Here is a 14,947-nt window from a genome sequence, read left to right on the forward strand (position 1 = left end):
TTATTTAGCCCGGTGTAGTTATTTAGGCATAACACTTTTTATCTTCACTTTGCAGACTGACTAGGTTTGACCAGGCACACCTTTGCACGCTCAACCGAGATACTCAACGTTATCTCAACACCGGGCTAAGGCTCCGAGCTAATTTATACATAATTTTAATTGAAATGGGTAAATACCGATTTTTAGTAAATTCCCCTGGCGCTACTGCCGAATTCCGCAAGGATTACAACATCCCTGACGACGTCCACCTTTCATTAGCCGAGCTAGATACAACTCCATGGGGAAAAGATGGTTTCGTTCCCTTCTCCATCATATCCATTGTAGAGGCCGATCTCCGTTTTCCCGTTCAGCCTCTTCTTTGTGAATTCCTTAGGCAAACAAGACTTTGCCCTACCCAGCTTTCCACAAATTCATACAGAATAATAAATGGTATCGCCGAGCAAAATCGCCGGCTTGGCCTCAACCTCGGTTTAGTCGAGCTATTTCACCAATACTCCCTTGGCCAGAATGAAGACGGCTAGGTATATTGTTTAAGAATAAGACGCCGCTGAGAGAAAATAATTAAAAATACACCGGACAAAGATGTCAATGATGATGACTTCTTCTGGGTTTCTGGCAACTTCGAAGACTAGGAAGCCCTAATACCGGGATACGAAATTAATTGGAATAAAGGAGTAGCCAGTATGAATACTTTGGCTTAGCTTGTGTATTCTTTACTCTTGCTGTTTATAATTCTTGTACCGGGCTAACCGTTGCCTTTTTTTTATGCAGACTTGAACCACCTAAAGTCACAGTACCAATATCCCAACTTAGACACACTCCGCGCTGCGCTTCGGTACCGTGACCAAGGTTGGGCCGAGCTACTCAATTTCTAACCGACATACAGATACAGTAGTAAGAGGAAGACCAGGGTGACAGATTTCCTTCTGGAACCTTCACCAGAACCAGATCCAACACTACCCCAAATAAATCTCATTCTACTAACCGAAGAACAAGAAATGGCAAAGCACCGAGCTGTGCGAGCCCTTATTACCGAGACAACCTCAATCCTAGATAGCGGGGTTCAGACCGAGACCACTCCAGCTGGTCAAACCGTTGATGCAGTGGTGGCTCTGCCAACAGTCCAAGCCTCGTCATCCCGGTCGAGAAAGCGCGCTCGCACTCCTTCAACCGAGCCACAACACCTTGTGGATGACGATGACACCCTGCTCCCCCAGTCAACGCAACCGAGCCAAGAGCCCGCGGGTTCTGACCGGGCTAGCCCTTCTTAATGGGCTCCAAAGATCACATACAAGAACCGGCCTGTTTCCAGCACTGATTCGGTGGTAGCAGATAAGGACCACTCGCTCGTTTTTAATCTTGCCAAAAGCATGTGTCTGCCCGCCGATATGGAACATCATGACCATTTGACCGAGCTAAAGGCCATCCGGTCGGCGACAAATTCAATGGTGTTGGTAAGTGCTTCTTTTAACCATATTTCATTTTACATCGTCTGTTTGCTCGGCTTTTATTCGTAATTACTATCTCTCCTTTTGTAGGCCACGCAGAAGAACCACATTGCTCACAAATGTGTGTTGGAACATCGCAAGACAACAAGGCTGGCCGTGGCTAAGGCCGACAGCAAGACGACCAAGTTAAACAAAGCCAAACAGAAAATGGCCGAGCTTGAATCAGAAATCGCCCGACTTACCGGGCTGGTTAACTCGGCTGAAACAGACAAGCAGAAGGCTTTGGCCGAGCGGAAAGACAAATATCTACGAGAGCTGGCCAAACTCATGAAAAAGAAAGATGTGGAGATTGCCGAGCTAAAAAAGAGCGCGGACGATGCTGAAGACCGCGGTTACAAGGAAGGAGAGGCCTCTTACATCCAGCAATGTGAAGCTGCAAAAGATATGTTCTTCAAATATGGATGGAAGGCGGCTGTGGTGAAGCTCGGACATGACCAAGAGACCGAGGTCTTTCAGAACCCTCCTCCCCATTTTATACCAAGCTACATGGCGGAGTATGCCAATGCCATTCAGCAAAAATTTCTTCAAGTTGGGGAGGAGGATGAGGCATCCCCAGAGCCCAACAACACCCCGACTGTTATTACTAATCCCGGTCTGCAAGCCGCTCAATCAGCTCGAGTGGAGCCCCAAGTGCCCAGTACAGTTGAAGATGTGACCGACCTTTCTACTGGAGCTGGGCTACGGAGTGATGAAACTCGAGTTGACCTGGACGCAGACCTGGATGATCTTTTTGCTTGATTTTGTATTTTTTCTTCTTTTGATATCAATAAAGTTTGTAACCGGGCTATAGCCCCTCATTTTGTACTGCACTTTGGAATGAAATCTTCAATTTGGAATGAAGTCTTCAATTTCTTTATCTTTTTGTACGGTTATGCTTTGTCTTGTAATTTGTCTTCTTTTTGTTACCGAGATAACCATCTTTGCATTAAAAGTTTTGACAACTGTTTGCTGTGTTGGTTATACAACACTTAGTTTTCTCCAGCCCACCTCTTTTCAGCTTAGATCCTTATCTCGGCGGAAGAGTACCCGAAGTCGGTTAGTCCAATCAACCACTCTTCAGCCTAGATCCTTATCTCGGCTGAAGAGTACCCAAAGTTGGTTATCCTAGCCAACCACTATTTAGCCTAGATCCTTATCTCGACTAAAGAGTACCCAAAGTTGGCTATTCCAACCAACCACTCTTCATACTAGATCCTTATCTCGACTAAAGAGTACCCAAAGTTGGTTATTCCAGCTAACCACTCTTCAGCTTAGATCCTTATCTCGGCTGAAGAGTACCCAAAGTTGGTTATTCCGGCCAACCACTCTTCAGCCTAGATCCTTATCTCGGCTGAAGAGTACCCAAAGTTAGTTATTCCAGCCAACCACTCTTTAGCCTAGATCCTTATCATGGCTGAAGAGTACTCAAAGTTGGTTATTCCTGCCAACCTCTCTTCAGCCTAGATCCTCATCCTGGCTGAAGCGTATTCAAAGTTAGTTATTCCGACCAACCTCTCTTCAGCTTAGATCCTTATCCTGGCTGAAGAATATTCAAAGTTGGTTATTCCAGCCAACCACTCTTCGGCCTAGATCCTTATCCTGGCTGAAGAGTATTCAAAGTTGGTTATTCCTGCCAACCTCTCTTCTGTTGCCCCTATCTAATATTGTCTAAGAACAACTTTACAATAGAGAGAAAAACTACTTGTTTAATTAAAGAAAGAAAAATTACAAGTATTTAAAGAAAAGCCAAAAATAAAATAGTTTGAGACTGGCAGTGTTCCATGGCTTGGGTACAGGCTTGCTGTCTTCATCTTCCAAGTGATATGCCCATTTTCCTACTAAGCCAACCACTTTGTATGGTCCTTCCCAATTAGGCCCTAACTTGCCATCTCCGAGTACCAGAGTGTTTCCCATTACTTTGCGCAGCACCCAATCTCTAATCTTGAATTGCCTCAGATGTATCGTCTTGTTATATTTTCTGGATAACTCTTGCTGGTATGAGGCAATGTGAACCAGTGCTTTTTCTTTTCTCTCTTCTGCAAGGTCGAGTTCTAAGGCTATGGCTTCTCCATTTAAGTCGGGGTCAAAATTTTCACTTCTAATAGTGGAGAGGCCTACTTCCAGTGGGATTACTGCCTTCATGCCATAAGCCAGTGAGAAAGGCATTTCTCCAGTTGACAGCTAAGGTGTGGTACGGTAAGCCTATAAAACATGAGAAAGCTCTTCAGCCCACTTGCCTTTTGCCTTCTCCAACCTTTTCTTCAATCCATCTAAGACGACTTTGTTTGATGCTTCCGCCTGGCCATTTGCTTGGGGGTATGCTGGTGTAGAGTTATAAAATTCTATCTTGTATTCCTCACAAAAGCCTCTAAAAATTTTGCCATCAAACTGAGTGCCGTTGTCAATTATTAGAGCCTTGGGTATGCCGAATCGAGTGATGATATTCTGTCAAACGAACTTCTTCACGTCATTCTCCTTTCTTGATGCGAGTGCTTCAGCCTCCACCCACTTTGTGAAGTAGTCTGTTGCTGCAAGAAAGAACTTTCTATTGCCAGGTACCGTTGGAAGTGGTCCTACTATATCCAAGCCCCATATCGCAAAAAGCCATGGGCTAGTTAATGGTAGAAGCTCTCTGGCTGGTTGATGTATTTGGTGTGCGAACTTTTGGCATTTCTCGCACCTCTTGACATACTTCTCTGAATCTGCTTGCATGTATGGCGACCAATATCCTTGTGAAATTGCTCTGTAGGCCAATGATCTTCCCCCTTGGTGGCTTTCGCATATGCCTTCGTGTATCTCGAATAAGAATGCCTCGACCTTGCTAGGATGGACACATTTCAAATAAGGTCCTGTGAAGGATTTTTTGTATAACGCCAATGTTGGAGAGAGCCAAAATCGCTGTGACTTTGCTCTGATCTTGTTGGCCTCTTTCTTCTCTTCAGGTAAGATGCCGTCTTTTAAGAATAAAATAATGGGATCCATCCATGAAGGGCCTAGTTCGGCACAACATACCTCTGTTACTTTGGGCTCCTCAATACTTGGTCTGGGTAAGAAGTCAATTAGTAATGGATGTGGGATAGATGTGTCTGCCATGGAGGCAAAACCTGCCAGTTTGTCTGCTCTGCTGTTTTCATCTCGGTCGATCTGCTCAATTCGTACTACTTCGAACTTCATGATCTCCTTTCTGACTAACTCTTGGTATCTAGCCATCCTTTCATCTTTTGCCTCGTAGTCACCTAAAATCTGGTTTACTACCAGCTGGGAGTCACTGTAAACCATTAGCTCGGTGGCCTTTATAAAGAGTGCTTACTTTAGGCCTGCTAGAAGTGCTTTGTACTCTGCTTCATTGTTTGATGCTGGGAAGCCAAGGTTGACTGCTTGTTCCACTATTAGGCCATCTAGTGAAATGAGGACTATACCAAGTCCTGCACCGTGCCTATTGGATACTCCATCCACAAAGAGTTTCCACATCTCTCCAACAAATACCTTCCAGCAAGTGGAGGGGTCGGATGACATCTTGGGGTCATAAATATTGTTGATATTGTCTTCCAAGTCCATGCCTACTGTTGGGGTTTGCTCTTTACTGTCTGACTGCCCTAAGTTTTCACTTGTTGATGAGTCCTCACTGGGAATGGCATGGTTTATTCCTTTCTTTTGATCCTCAAGCCTGTGTGGTTTGCAATGTGGTTGGGTATCCTGTATTAGGGGTTGCGCATTTCCTGCGGCACTTTCCATCCCCATTTCTGTTGTACCAGTCAAGTCAACTGGGCAGATATGATGACTTCCTGGTGTGAACTCTGTCACAAAGTCTGCCAAAGCTTGGGCTTTTATTGCGGTTCTGGGTTGAAACTTAATGTCGAACTGTCTCAATTCCACCGCCCATTTCAAGATTCGTCCAGAAAAGTCTACCCTTTCGAACAAAGCTTTTAAGGGAAAAGCTGTCAGGACGATTATGGTGTGGACGTGTAAGTAATGTGACAACTTCCTTGAGGCCATCATCAAAGCTAAGGCCAGCTTTTCCAATGGTAGGTACCTGGTTTCTGTCCCCAGCAAGGTTTTGCTAACATAAAAGATAGACAGGTGTTGGATTCCTTCCGCTCTGACCAACACTGCGCTGACTGCATGCTGTGATACTGCCAAGTATAAAAAGAGTTCTTCTCCAGGTACTGGGGTTACTAGTAATGGAGGAGAAGTCATGTAGTCTTTCAGGCTCTTTAGGGCGCGATCGCATTCTTCATCCCACTCAAATTTGGCCTTCAGTGCTTAGGAGAATGGTTGACATCTGTCTGATGACCGACTTATGAACCGGTTGAGTGCAGCAGCTAGGCCAGTGAGATGCTGCACCTCTTTGTAGATGCGCCCCGAGGGCTCTCAAGCTCCGCGCTGCGAAGGGCACAGAATTCGTTTGCTCTCTAGCTACTACAAGTTCAGACTCATGTCATGGTTCTAAATCTAATCTCACGATGTGCGATGTAAGATCGATAAATCACCAAAGAGTCCAAATCCGGCAAATCGTTTTGGAAAACTGATTTTTAATAAAGAAATGCCAAACATGGACTGCTTTGCCAGTTACAGAGTCGCCACCTAAGTATTTTATTTTTGGGGGGAATTTAGGAAACCCTGACTCGTACTTAAGGCCACGTGTCCGTCATCACCAAAGTTGGCTCGGCTCGGGAACTTGGGTACGAGAGGGGAAGGTCATGCAATAAGCACCCCCGCTCACCCGATCAAAGATTGGCCTGTACTAAGCGTGATATTTTGTTTTTGAAAGCACATGTGTTCTTATTCCGGTTAATTAGCTAATCTTACTACGTGACACGCACAGCATACAAGTATAGACTAGATCGCCTAATTTGGAACAAAACATTGCATGTTTGTTTGTGAAAATGGTTTGAAGTTTGTTACTCGCAAGTAGGCTAAATTCGGGATTCAATGAATTGTTCCTATTCAAGTAACCCAACCTTCACCCACAGGCATTCAGGCAGTTATAGCAACTAAGCAGTTAGCCTCATGGCAAGCATGCTTTCATGGCAGTCAATAACACACATGCGGTATGCTAAAGCATAAACACTCAAAGTGTACTCCCAGACAAAACAAAGAACTAGTTAGAAATCATGCATGATCCTAGTTCATGTTAAGATAGCAAATGCAACACATGCGAAAATGTAACTAAGATAAGCTCGGCTATCCTAAGAGTGTTATGTGAAATGTAACTTGGTACATGAATTCAAATTGGAATTGAAATACAATGCAATTAATATGATGCGCCGAGCCTGGTGTATGCAAAACAGATGAATGGATACACGCATACAAAACATAAGGTATGCTAATCGAAATATGCCCTAAAACTAACCATCGTAAGCGGTTAAGTAAAAAGGAGAAAGAAATGGGGATTGGAAGACATGCATCACACACACGCACGCTTATTACAACAATTGACCCTCTCGACAGAGGGACCGAATAAGAAGCTAACTATCTAATCTAAGCTAATTAAACTAATTATTACAAAACAAATTGAAATAGCTAAACGCATTAACTATTAAAGAACAAAACAAAGCATAAGCTAGCTATCTAAGCATGGCAGCTAAAGAAAGCAATAAAACAGGAGCCTCGAGAGGGAGAAGACTGGATGCATGCTCGGTCGCCTCGTTCGGAAATCCAATGCGATGCCCTGATTTGCCTCTGTTTTCAATTGTCCTCAGAACCTTGAACCAAGCTCCAGAAAGCTGAAACTCCATCATGGGAACCTGTGGGAGGGCTACCAACCAGTTGTTGAGGAAGGAGACCACCTGTCGACCACTTTCTGTGCTGAAAAACCAGAAAAGTGGTTGGCCAGCTAGTAATACTGGTCGGCCGACCAGTTGTTGCTGCTGAATTCCAGTTTGCTACAACAGAGAGCAAGAAAGGGCATGGCAATGTATTTGCAAGGTATGTGTGCACAACCACCCTCCCTATCATTTCATAAGCTCAAGAGAGTGTGGTTCTCGACCATCGGGACACCAATCACGCATTTCAATGCATGATGGCCGAGAGGCGAAGCTACCCAATTCAATATGAAATGAATGCACAAGTACACACATAAAGCCTAAAACTCTATCATGCTAGATCAAGAGCGTTGGCGACCGAAAATTGAGGCACGTTTCATTACTTCAAGTATGAAACGTCCCTCGTTTCTCGTGCTCAGATTAACACTTAATCCAAACAACGATGCAACAACATGGCATACACAATGCAAACAACAACATGGCATACTTAATGCAATGTGACATGATCAACTTAACAAAGCTAATGACATGTGAACAATGCAAATGCATGCATGCACAATGCAATGCTACAAGGGCAACTTAGCAATGTTAGGAACACGCATACTCAATGCAAAGAAACAACTTGGCATACACAATGCAAATAACCACATGGTATACACAATGCAATGTAAGATGGCATACATAATGCAATGAACAACAAGCATGCGAACAACATGTAAACAAACATGCTACATGGACTTAAACCAAAAAAGGGTAGACCTCAGTCATGCCCAAATCAGCGGCCATTGGTGATAAAGTTAAGGCACATGAAGCATATACAAGCATACACATGCAATGGCCCATCAAAGAGGCCTAAGAGCACAACTCTCAAGAGTGCTCAAAGAGTGACAAACATGGAAGTGTAACAACACTAAGTGCACTGAAATAAGGTAAGAAATGATGCCAAATCATTCCAACAAAACAAGCAAAGCATTCAATGGTCCTTAAAACATTAAAGCTAACAAAGAGGACCACAAAGGGGGAATGCAATACATGGCACAAATGCATGAACCAATCATGGACAGAGCTTAAATAGGTCAAAACAAAGACCTAAACATGTTGAGATAGGGGGCTCAAAGACCTAGGCATGCAAGCATACAAGCTAAACCATAAAAGAGGCAACAATGCACAACACTCAAAGGCATTCAAAGCATGAAAGAAGTGGGAATATGACAATGCTATAAGCTCTGGAATGAAGTATTAAATGATGCCAAATCATCTAAATAGCTCAAAGATAGCATGCATGAGTCAACAAAACACAAAGCTAGCAAGGCCAATTACACTACAGCTATATAAAGCATGAAGGATATGGCAAAGGCAACCCAAAACAGTCCTAGATCATGCCAAAATGATACGAAAACATGCATGGAAGAAAGCCAAAACAAGCTAGCATGAAGGGCATAAGGCATGGTGCATATAAGGCAAATAAGGTGGATTACACTACACCTATTAAGACCAAGCATGGAATGACTTAACCAATAAAAATTAGAGTTATATCATGGCAAAATAACCCCCAAAACACATTGAAATGATGGCTCACAAGCTTACCATGAAGGCATACACAATGGTTCATGTTAAGGCATAAAGGGGGAAACCCTTCAACGCATTGAATAAGTGAAAGATGCAAGTGCCTAAGCATGAAACATGGACTGAAATCACATGATAAATGATGCCAAATCATCTAAACAGTCCAAGTAAAGCATGCTAGTGGACTTGACATACAAAGCTAACAAGCTAGAATGCACTATAGCTATACAAAGCATGGCATGCATGACCAAAAAAATACAGATCAGAGCTAAGGCATGTTAAAACATGGACAAAAACTTCTTAGAGTTAAGTCAAAAGCATGCTAGAATGACATGTCAAAGCATGAGACACATTAGGCTAATTCATGGAATTGCACTACAAGTGCATGGAGCATGCAAGAGGTGACCAAACCAAACCCTAACAGAGGTATGACATGGTAGAACATCACCAAAAACATGCTGAAATGGACTCAACATAAGCTAGAAAGACATGCTACTTCATGAAGCATACATGACTAGTTTATGAAATTTACACTACAAGTGTAAAAGGCATGCAAGAGCCAACGAAACCAACCCAAAACAGATCTAAGGCATGTCAAAATAACACCAAAAACCTACTAAGATGGCCCCAAAACCAGCTAGAAAGACAAGCTCAAACATGAGGCACACAAAGCTAGTTTGCAAGATTTACACTACAAGTGTATAAGGCATGCATGGAATGACCAAACCAAGTCAAAAACAGATCTGAGGCATGCTGAATAACCCCAAATACATGCTAAGAATAAGCCAACACAACCTTAATAAACATGCTTAAACATGAGGCATATGAAGCAAGTATTCAAAACATAAGGAGAAGGGATGACCCTCTCCTTTTTGGGACCTCAAAACCTCCTCTCCACCACTGAAAATCCTCTGGATTTCAGTGGTAGAAAGGTCATGCAAAGGTGATCCCAAAGCTTAAAAAGAAGGCGCAAAAGCAAGGCCAAACAAGGCCCAAGGGGGGGTAGACAACCCCCAACACAAAAGTGACCTTAAACAAAGATCTTAAGGACCAAAAATCAAAAATTTTTGTAGTTAAGAGTTAGTCCTAAAACAGCATGCAAATAAGCTCAAAAGCTTAAGAAAAAATAGGGGATTTAAGGGTTAGAAACTCACCCTTGAAAACCACCTTTAAAGCTACAACTCCAGCAGCTTCTTCAAGCTCAAACCAACCCAAGAAGACCAAAAACAACTCCTAAGCACCTCAGCAACTAAGGGATGGTGTTTGAGTGTGTGTTTGTGTGTTAAAGTAAGACAAAACTACACTTTTGAAGCACAAAAATGAAGTAAAGGGCAAGATAGATACAAGGGTGTATCTATAACTCTCAAGGCAATTTTTCTGAACCTAGAGGAGGAAGGAGGTGGTTCTCTCTTATAGAGAACCAAAAGCTAAAGCTTCTCAAGGAAGCTAAGCTTCAAGGCCATCCCTCCATACACATGTATGGAGGATGGCTTTAGTGCCCTCCAGCTGTGCCAGCTGGAGAAAAATATTTCCAAAAAGGTGACAAAAAGTAGCTGACCACTTGAAGTGGTCGGCTAGCTACATAAAGTGGTCTCCCAAAACAAAAACTGGTCGGCCATAGGTGGGAGAAGTCTACACACTGAAAGCAAGGTGGTGGTATGGTGGCCGACCAGAAAAGGTGGCCCAAAGACCAAGAAAGCCAGTTATCCGACCAGAAAATTGGCTGGCAGGAGGAAAAGTGATCTCCAAGAGGAAAAACTGGTCTTCCACCCTTGTACCACCTTCTAAACAAGGAAAACAAGGTTTGTACCAAAAACAAACCAAAACAGATGCAAGACGAGAGATCGGGAGGCAAAGCACGCGGCCGAAAGCCTCGAAAACTAGTCTACTGGCATCAAAAGTGGTACACGACCACAAAAGTGGTCTCTCGGACCACAGTGTTCCTCTAGGCAGAGGCAACAAGGCATGGTTCAAAAACCACGCCAAACGGAGAACGTTAAGCAGTCTCGAGACAAGGCGCGCAGTCAAAGGCTCTAAAAATCAGAAACTAGTCTCCAAACGGGAAAAGTGGCTTACGATCACAAAAAGTGGTCTACGACCACAAAGAGATGGTCTACAAGACCTTTCCCTCCCTCCGGGAAGAGAAAACAAGATTCGATCCACAAACCGAGCCAAAGCACAAAGAATTCAGCGGCACGGAGGCAAGGCCCTCAGCCAAAAACTCAGAAACCTCAGAACGAGCACAACATGCACAATCACCAAGCGCTCAATTGATAATGTCTGAGTCTTAAGATCAGTCAAAAATGGGATGTCTACAATTACCCCTCTTTGACAGAACTCGGAAGTCATAAGCGACGGGAGTGAATGTCAAAGCCCAGAGACGACCCATTTTTGTCAAGGCCGAAGACTTAGACACACAGGCAAGATAACAAAGACACGCGCTCACAGGCTGGGGCAAGATGCAAAAGACATGCACGAAGTTGAACATAACTTATGATCATGCAAAGAAAGCTGTAATGAAGTAATTATACACAATAAATGTAACAGTTTTAAGTAAGTGAATACAAATCAAACTACATTACATGCAGAAAGGATGTAAGAGAATTATATAATTCTCGCTACGTCTCACGCGGAGTACATACAATACCGTCTAGTTTTTTTGGTCACGCCAGCTTCAAATGAACCGTACATACAATATCGTCTGGTCGCACCAGCCTCAAATGAACTATACAAACAATATCGTGCCTGCATAAGAAAGAAACTCAACAGGTACAATATAGTTAGCAATACATGTTCAACGCTATATCAAATGCGGACACATATGATATCGATGGAAACGTGCATAGCAATGCAAGTGAAATGCGCGTGAAGAGTGCATGACAATGCAAGTGGAAGAGTGCATGACAATGCAACCTAAGTATGCGCATAACAATGCGAGGGGTGCATGACAATGCAACCTAGGTGTGACGCATAACAATGCGAGTAAAACAAGCATAACAATGCGAGTAAAGTGAGCATAACAATGCCACTAAAAGAGTGTAGGTGCATAACAATGCAACGGAAGTACGCATAGCAATATAAGTAAAACGAGCGTGACAACACAAGTAATGAATGCATAACAAAGCAACGAGTGGTGTGCATAACAAAAGCAAGAGAGGAAAGTGTGCATAACAATGCGGGAGTGGTATAACTTCAATAGCATGCCCTGAAATAAAATGCCAGTTAAAGAAAAATAAGCCTTAACGCGAGCAAATTAATCGGAACCTCCGATTTACCTCTCGGAGGGGTCACAACATACTTAAAAAAAAGGATATACCTCACTCTTTGATAAGTGACGATGAGCCATGCATCGAAGACTTGAATTGAAGTTCCCGCGGGGACAATTTCACGCCAAAAAGTGTACTTTTCTTGCACTTTCTCGAGAGACGAGAGCTCCAATTATCACCAAAACACACAGGGAGAACAATGGAGCTCTGAAGATCACCTAGGAGGGTGGCCGACCAGTTATACCAGTGGCCGACCAGTTGTTGCCCATCAAAGTGGTCGGCCGACCAGAAAAACTGGCTGGCCAACCAGTTTATGCAAACAGGGGCAGTTTTGTCTCTTAATGCTCGGATCTTTAAGTACACATCTCCAAATCAGTTTTGCTCACACCTCCAAGGCCGAAATCAACTTCTCTTCCTCCCTAGACCCTTTTCTCTCTCAGATCTGCACTTTATACGCGTTTTCCAACGCCCCACGCAAAGTTGTTTCGCGAAAACTTTTGATTCTCTTCGTTTTGAACCGATTAAAAATTGTTTTCGGAGCTTCTTTCTCCATTTTCACCACTTGAGGTATGTTTGTCTCAAAGTTTAGCACCTTTTCTCGGGCGTTGACTTTTGTTGACTTTTTCTCTTCTCGAGAGTTGACTTTTATTGACTTTTTAAAATTTTGGCTAATTTCGCTCATTTTTGCATCATCTTGCAGATTTCTTCAAATGGCCGACGATATTCCATATGGCAGAGGTTCTCCATATGCAGGGTACGAGCCCGACATTATACCATTACCTTTGAGGATTCGGCCGTTCGACCCGGAGGAGTACGACCCGCAGGAGCACATTCTACCTCCTAGCACCTTCCACCACTTCACGGACTTCGCATGTCGGGCGCCCGCAGACCTGCTGTTACGGGAGCTGGAGTCCCATCTATCTCATCGGGCGCATGAGGTGCGTACTTTACTTTTGTATTTCTCGCACACTTTTACTTCTGCATGTTCTGAACATAACTTGCACACAGCATCCTGTTCATACAGGCACACAGCTCACAACACAACACTTAGTTAATTCGGCACACAGCTCATTTTGGCACACAGCACATTTTGGGCACGCAACTCATTTTGGGCACACAGCTCATTATACTGCTCAATCTGAACACACAGTTCATAGCGTAGCATTCTGTTTAGTTGGCACACAACTCATTATACAGCTCAATCTTACCACACAGTTCATAACACGGCATTCTGTTTAGTTGGCACACAGCTCATTATACTGCTCAATCTGAACATACTGTTCATAACACAGTATTCTGTTTAGTTGGCACACAGCTCATTATACTGCTCAATCTGAACACACAGTTCATAACACAGCATACTGTTTAGTTGGCACACAGCTCATTATACTGCTCAATCTGAACACACAATTCACAACACAGCATTCTGTTTATTGTCACGCAGCTCAATTTGAACACGCAGTTCATAACGCGATATACTTTTTCATAACCTAGCACACTGCTCAATCTGAACACGCAGTTCATAACACAGTATTCTTTTATAGCACACTGCTCAATCTGAACACGCAGTCCATAACACAGTATTCGGTTTATTGTCATAACATAGCACACCGCTCAATCTAAACACGCAGTTCATAACGCGATATACTTTTTCATAACATAGTACACTACTCAATCTGGACACGCAGTCCATAACACAGTATTCGGTTTATTGTCATAACATAGCACACCGCTCAATCTGAACACACAGTTCATAACGCGATATACTTTTTCATAACATAACACGCTGCTCAATCTGGACACGCAGTCCATAACACAGTATTCAGTTTATTGTCATAACATAGCACACTGCTTAATCTGAACATGCAGTTCATAACGCGGCATACTTTTTCATAACATAGCACACTGCTCAATTTAAACACGCAGTTCATAACACAGTATTCGGTTTATTGTCATAACATAGCACACCGCTCAATCTGAACACGCAGTTCATAACGCGATATACTTTTTCATAACATAGCACACTACTCAATTTGGACACGCAGTCCATAACACAGTATTCTTTTATTGTCATAACATAGCACACCACTCAATCTGAACACACAGTTCATAACGCGATATACTTTTTCATAACATAGCACACTGCTCAATCTAAACACGCAATTCATAACACAGTATTCGGTTTATTATCATAACATAGTATACCGCTCAATCTGAACACGCAGTTCATAACGCGATATACTTTTTCATAACATAGCACACTGCTCAATCTGAACACGCAGTTCATAACACAGTATTCTTTTATAGCACACTGCTCAATCTGAACACGCAGTCCATAACACAGTATACAGTTTATTGTTATAACATAGCACACCGCTCAATCTGAACACGCAGTTCATAACGCGATATACTTTTTCATAACATAGCACACTGCTCAATCTGAACACGCAGTTCATAACACAGTATTTGATTTATAGCACATTGCTCAATTTGAACACGCAGTCCATAACACAATATACTTTTTCATAACATAGCACACTGCTCAATCTAAACACGCAGTTCATAACACGGTATTCGGTTTATAGCACACTGCTCAATCTGAACACGCAGTCCATAACACAGTATACTTTTTCCTTGGCACGCAACTCATATTTTTCATTTTGAACACACAGCTCACACTTTTCAAATTTGAACACACAGCTCATACTTTTCATTCTGAACACACAGCTCATACTTTTCAAATTTTGTACACACAGCTCATACTTTTCATTCTGAACACACAGCTCATACTTTTCAATCTGAACACACAGCTCATACTTTTCATTCTGAACACAGCTCATACTTTTCATTCTGAACACACAGC

Source organism: Camellia sinensis, chromosome 14 (assembly GCF_055761805.1).
Source record: "Camellia sinensis isolate YWXY chromosome 14, ASM5576180v1, whole genome shotgun sequence".
Classification (NCBI taxonomy): Eukaryota; Viridiplantae; Streptophyta; class Magnoliopsida; order Ericales; family Theaceae; genus Camellia; species Camellia sinensis.